This window comes from Mauremys reevesii, linkage group 13, assembly GCF_016161935.1.
Source record: "Mauremys reevesii isolate NIE-2019 linkage group 13, ASM1616193v1, whole genome shotgun sequence".
Classification (NCBI taxonomy): Eukaryota; Metazoa; Chordata; order Testudines; family Geoemydidae; genus Mauremys; species Mauremys reevesii.
The window spans coordinates 8,032,727-8,038,063 of NC_052635.1; the positions used below are offsets into that span (position 1 = coordinate 8,032,727).

The 5,337-nt window shown below is 49.6% G+C and overlaps 1 pseudogene; it reads right to left on the reverse strand.

Annotated features, from left to right (window-relative positions):
- Nucleotides 1-4,050: 4,050 nt before the first annotated feature.
- Nucleotides 4,051-4,981, reverse strand: LOC120379906 (annotated as a pseudogene).
- Between the last annotated feature and the right edge of the window lie 356 nt (nucleotides 4,982-5,337).

A 5,337-nucleotide genomic window follows, 5' to 3' on the forward strand; every position in this document is an offset into this window, starting at 1 on the left:
ATCCACCCCGCTTCCCCCACTTCCAACACACGTTTAAAAATAAAATACATGTTCCACTGAAACTTTACAAAGGTTTCTTTATTGATGACTTTGCATTAAAGGGTTGAAAATGGGACGCAGACTGTGCTGGGTAGGGTGTGCGGTGATGTAAAGACCACCTCTAAACTCGAGGAATGACAGGCTCCTGCTCCCAGAGCGGTCTGCAGTGCCGGACTGGATGTTTCAACGGAGCCTGCCATCCCTCCTTTTTGGGACTCTGTGTGCGGGGGCTATGTGGCCTTGTGGCGGGGGAGGATGGATACAGATTCCTCTGCTGCGTGGCTCTGTGGTCCAGGACAGGGACCGTTGCATGAGATCTGTAAGCCCCCTCCCCCGCTACAAAGTCACGTACCCCCCCACCCACACAGAACCTGCAAACCACCTCCCATACCGACCAGGGTGCCTTCTGACTGCACTGTGTGTGTGACCTGCTGCTGATCCTGCCCCCGTCTCTGTACCCTGCTAAAGGTGACTGTCCTATGCAATACCCTACCCCCTTCCCCACCCACCCCTTCAAATGCAATGTTGTGTAAAAAAGCATGACGGAAACAGTAATTAACAGCAAAGTATTTTTAATAATTAACCAAACAGTCAGGGGATGAAACTGGGATTGGGGCTAGGGTGAGTCAGGAAGGGAAGGAATTCTCAGAAATTAGGGTATGAGAGCTTTTGTGTACTTGAGCACTCTGCTGGGGTGCAGTGACAGTTTTCACGGCCCCTGGCGCCACTCCTTCTGGTTACTTTGGGTGACGGGAGGTATGGGACTTTGTGGCGGGGGAGGGCGGTTTCAGATACACTGCGGGGGGGCTCTGTCCTCTGGCTGCAGTCCTGCAGCACATCCACAAGGCGCCGGAGTGTGTCCGTTTGCTTCCTCATTAGTCCAAGCAGCGTTTGAGTCGCCTGCTTGTCTTCCTCACGCCACCTCTCCTCCCGTTCGCTGTGTGAGCGCTGGTACAGAGAGAGGGTCTCCCTCCACTGGCTCTGCTGGTCCGCCTCGGCTCGGGAGCACCCCATAACTTCAGCAATCATCTCGTCCCGTGTCTTTATCTTTCGCCTCCTAATCTTTGCCAGCCTCTGTGAGGGGGATGCTGTGGCAGGTCTGGAGACAGTCAAAGCTGTGTGATGGGAAAGAGGGAGTGAATTCCTTGCAAAGATACATTTCTGCGAACAATTAACACAGTCTAGTCTGTGTCTGTGAACAACACCATGCACAGCACCTATCTCGTCCGCACTCCTGCAGCAGGCAATCCGGAAAGCATAAACTCTGCCCCTGTTCCACCCCATCGCAGTGTCCCCCGACCCTTGGAATTCCGGGTTGAGATCCCAGTGCCTGATGGTGCAAATTTCATTGTCGTGGGTGGTTCTGGGTAAATGTAGTCAGTCATTCCTTCCTCCGGGAAAGCAATGCCAGACAATCATTTCGAGCCCGTTTTCCCTGGATTGCCCTGGCATACGCCATAGCGTGGCAACCATGGAGCCTGTTTTGCCTTTTGTCACTGTCACCATATGTGTACTAGATGCCGCGGACAGAGGCGATTCAGCAGCGCTACAGAGCAGCATTCATTTGCTTTTGCATGACAGCAGAGATGGTTATCAGCCATATTGCACCATCAACCACACCAATGTAAATTGGCAAGGTGATGACGGGTAGCTGTCCTATTGCACTACACCTTCTGCTGCTGTCATAGGTGCCCTTGGCTGAGATCGGCCGGGGGCGCAAAAGACAAAACTGGGAATGACTCCCCGAATCAATCCCTCCTTTATGGTATCTAAAAATAGAAACAGTCCCGCCTAGAATATGGGGCAACTGTACTAGGGTTTTAGTGTATCAGAGAACTACAGAGCACAGCCGCTCTGTGTCAGATCCTGCAGGAATGACGAGCTGCGTGCCATTCACAGGGGGTGCCCCTGCAACAACCCTATCTGTTGCTTCCCTCCTCCTCCAGCCTTCCTGGGCTACCGTTGTAGTGTCCCCCCATTTGTATGCTGAAGTAATAAGGAATGCAGGAATAAGAAACAGTGTCTTGTTAGGGAAATGAAATGAGGGTAAGGCAGCCTCCAGCTGCTATGATAGTCCAGGCAGTACAGAATCTTTTCTTTACACATGAAGGGCGGGGGCTGATGGAGCTCAGCCCCCTGTTGCTATGATGAAGACGGTTAGCAGGCCGTCTACTTATAGGTTGATGATGAGGACAGGTAGCAGTCCTATTGCACTACACCATCTACCGCAAGGCTGATGATGAGGACGGGTACCAGTCGTTTTGCACCATCAGTCACCCATGAGGCGGGGGAGGGGGGGTGAGGATGCTACCGTAGCATGCCGCAGCATCACGTCTACCAGCAGCATTCAGTACACATAGGGTGACATTTACAAGAGTCAAGAGACGATTTCTTTCCCTTTTCCTTCTGGGGGTGGGGGGTGGCTGTACATTGACGAGCTATGCCCTGAACCACCGCGGACCCTGTGTTTGACCCTAGAAGCATTTGGAGCTCAGCCAAGAATGCAAATGATTTTCGGACACAGCGGGAACTGTGGGATAGCTTGCGTCCTCAGCCCCCCCCCTTCCCTCCATGAGCGTCCATTTGATTCTTTGGCTTCCCGTTACGCTTGTCATGCAGCAGCGTGCTGACTCTCTGCTACGCCATCTGTCTGGAGATTTTTTTAAAATGCTTTGGACTAGGCGTAACATTATGGTAATTTTTCTAATTAGATGCAGGAGTCGCCGAGCGAGAATGCCCTGAGGAGGGTCACTGAAGGAGATAGAGAGCGCATGCTGCCTGAAAGCCAGCACAAACCAGGGGCCTATGCAGCCGTGCTCGGGGAGGCAATGCTCCCTGAGTACCTCATGAAAGCCTGGCGCGGAAAAGTGTGCTACCACGGAGCACCCAATAAGGCAGCTCTCCCCAGGAACCTCCTGTGGAGGCTTTTCGATTACCTCCAGGAGAGCTTCGTGGAGATCTCCCAGGAGGATTTCTGTTTTATCCCCATATATAGAGAGACCTCCTTTTCACATACTTTAGATTCCTGTTATATTAAGAATAAAAGTTTACATGTTTAAAGCACTTACCGAGTGATCCTTCCCCTGATTCAGGGTCCGGGTTAATGGCTGGGGAGGGTTGGTAGGGGATCTCCGTGAGGGTGATGAAGAGATCCTGGCTGTCAGGGAAACCAGCGTTGTAAGCGCTGTCGCCTGCCTCGTCCTCCACAAACCCTTCCTCATCTTCCCCGTCTGTGAACATCGCCGAGGAACTGGCCGTCGACACTGTCCCATCGTCAGAGTCCATGGTCACTGGTGGGGCAGCGGTGGCAGGCTCCGTAGCGTCCGTTTGCCGCTTTGATTTTTTGGTAGCCTTGTCTGGGGTCCTTGATTTTCACGCGGCGCTGCGTTGCATCCCGCCTATATCCTCTGTCTCTCATGGCTTTGGAGACCTTCTCGTAGGTCTTTGCATTCCGTTTTTTGGAGCGCAGCTCCGAAAGCACAGATTCCTCACCCCACACACCGATCAGATCCAAGACTTCCCGGTCAGTCTATGCTGGGTCCCTCTTTCTATTCAGAGATTACATGAACTCCTCTGCTGGAGAGCTCTGCATTGCTGCCGGTGCTGCTGAGCTCGCCCCAATGTCCAACCACGAAATGAGATTCAAACTGTCCAGACAGAAAAAGGAATTCAAATTTTCCCGGGGCTTTTCCTGTGTGGCTGGTCAGAACATCGAAGCTCGGACTGCTGTCCAGAGCGTCAACAGAGTGGTGCACTGTGGGATAGCTCCCGGAGCTACTAAGTTCGATTTGCATCCACACCTAGCCTAATTCGACATAGCCATGTCGAATTTAGCGCTACTCCCCTCGTCGGGGAGGAGTACAGAATTCGAACTAAAGAGCCCTCTATGTCGAATTAAATGGCTTCCTGGTGTGGACGGGTGCACGGTTAATTCGAATCAACGCTGCTAAATTCGAATTAAAGTCCTAGTGTAGACCAGGCCTTGATCAGTGCATTAGTATTTTATACAAGCTAAAATTTTCCCTTTAAGATTGCAACCCATTTCAGAATAGTTTTTCTCAGAGATTCTTTGACCTCCTTGTTTCTCAGGCTGTAGATAACAGGGTTGATCATGGGAGTCAGAACTGTGTAGAAGACAGAGAATATTTTGTGTAGGACCTTGGGAGTGTTACTTGTTGGAAACACATAGACAGTAATCACGCTCATGTAAAAAATTGTCACCACAATGAGGTGAGAGGAGCAGGTGGAAAAGGCCTTTTGCCTCCCTGTGGTGGAAGGGATTCTCAGAATGGCGGTGATGATATAAATGTAGGATGTCAGTGTCAGTAGCAAAGGCACAAGTGTCCCAATGGTAGCAACAGTAAATGTCGCCAATTGCAGAGTCTGGGTGTCACCACAAGACAGCTTTATCATGGGTGAAAAATCACAAAAGAAATGGTCAATTTCTTTGGAACCACAGAATGTTAATTTGAACAAGAAATAATTTAGAGTGCCAATGACCAGAAAACTATATACCCAGGACCCTGCCACTAGCTGGAAACAAACCCTGCCATTCATCAGAGCAGCATAACGGAGTGGATTGCATATTGCTAAATACCGATCGTAAGACATTGCTGCAAGCAGCAGATTTTCTGTCATTGCTATCATACCAAAAAAATATGTTTGCACAAGGCAGCCCTTAACAGAAATGGTTCTGTCCCCAGTCAGGAGATTGGCCAGAGATCTCCAAGCAGGCCAAGTTCCCCAGGAAGAAGTACATGGGGTTGTGGAGGTGCTGATCAACCACAACAAGCATAATGATGAGGATGTTTCCGATCATGGTCACAATGTAGATCAGTAGAAACAGCAGGAAGAGAAAGGGCTGAAGTTCAGGGGCATTCCCAAACCCTAAGAGGATGAAATCCATGACCAGGGTTTCATTTCTTCCTTCTGCTTTCTCCATAATATGTATCTAGAAACACAAAACCATTAAATATTAATGGAGTAACACAGAGTCAGGTTCTGCTGTCGGTTACACTGCTGGGAAACTGGAGTAGGTAACCTCATAGCACTGCATCTTTCCACTGGAAAAATGAAGTTGTCAATAAACAGAGGAAGACTCATATCGTTAAGAGGTTGAGCTTCCAATATAGGTGAACCAAGAGCATGGAACCCTATTGAAGTACAGAAATGTCCCATGTAAGTCCCGTAAGCTCTCTGGAACTCTTAATAAAGTCTTTTAAGCTCCAATTTTGAAGTATCTTTATCACATCAGTGTCACATCAACAAATCTACAAGACACAATAAAAAATTAATAGA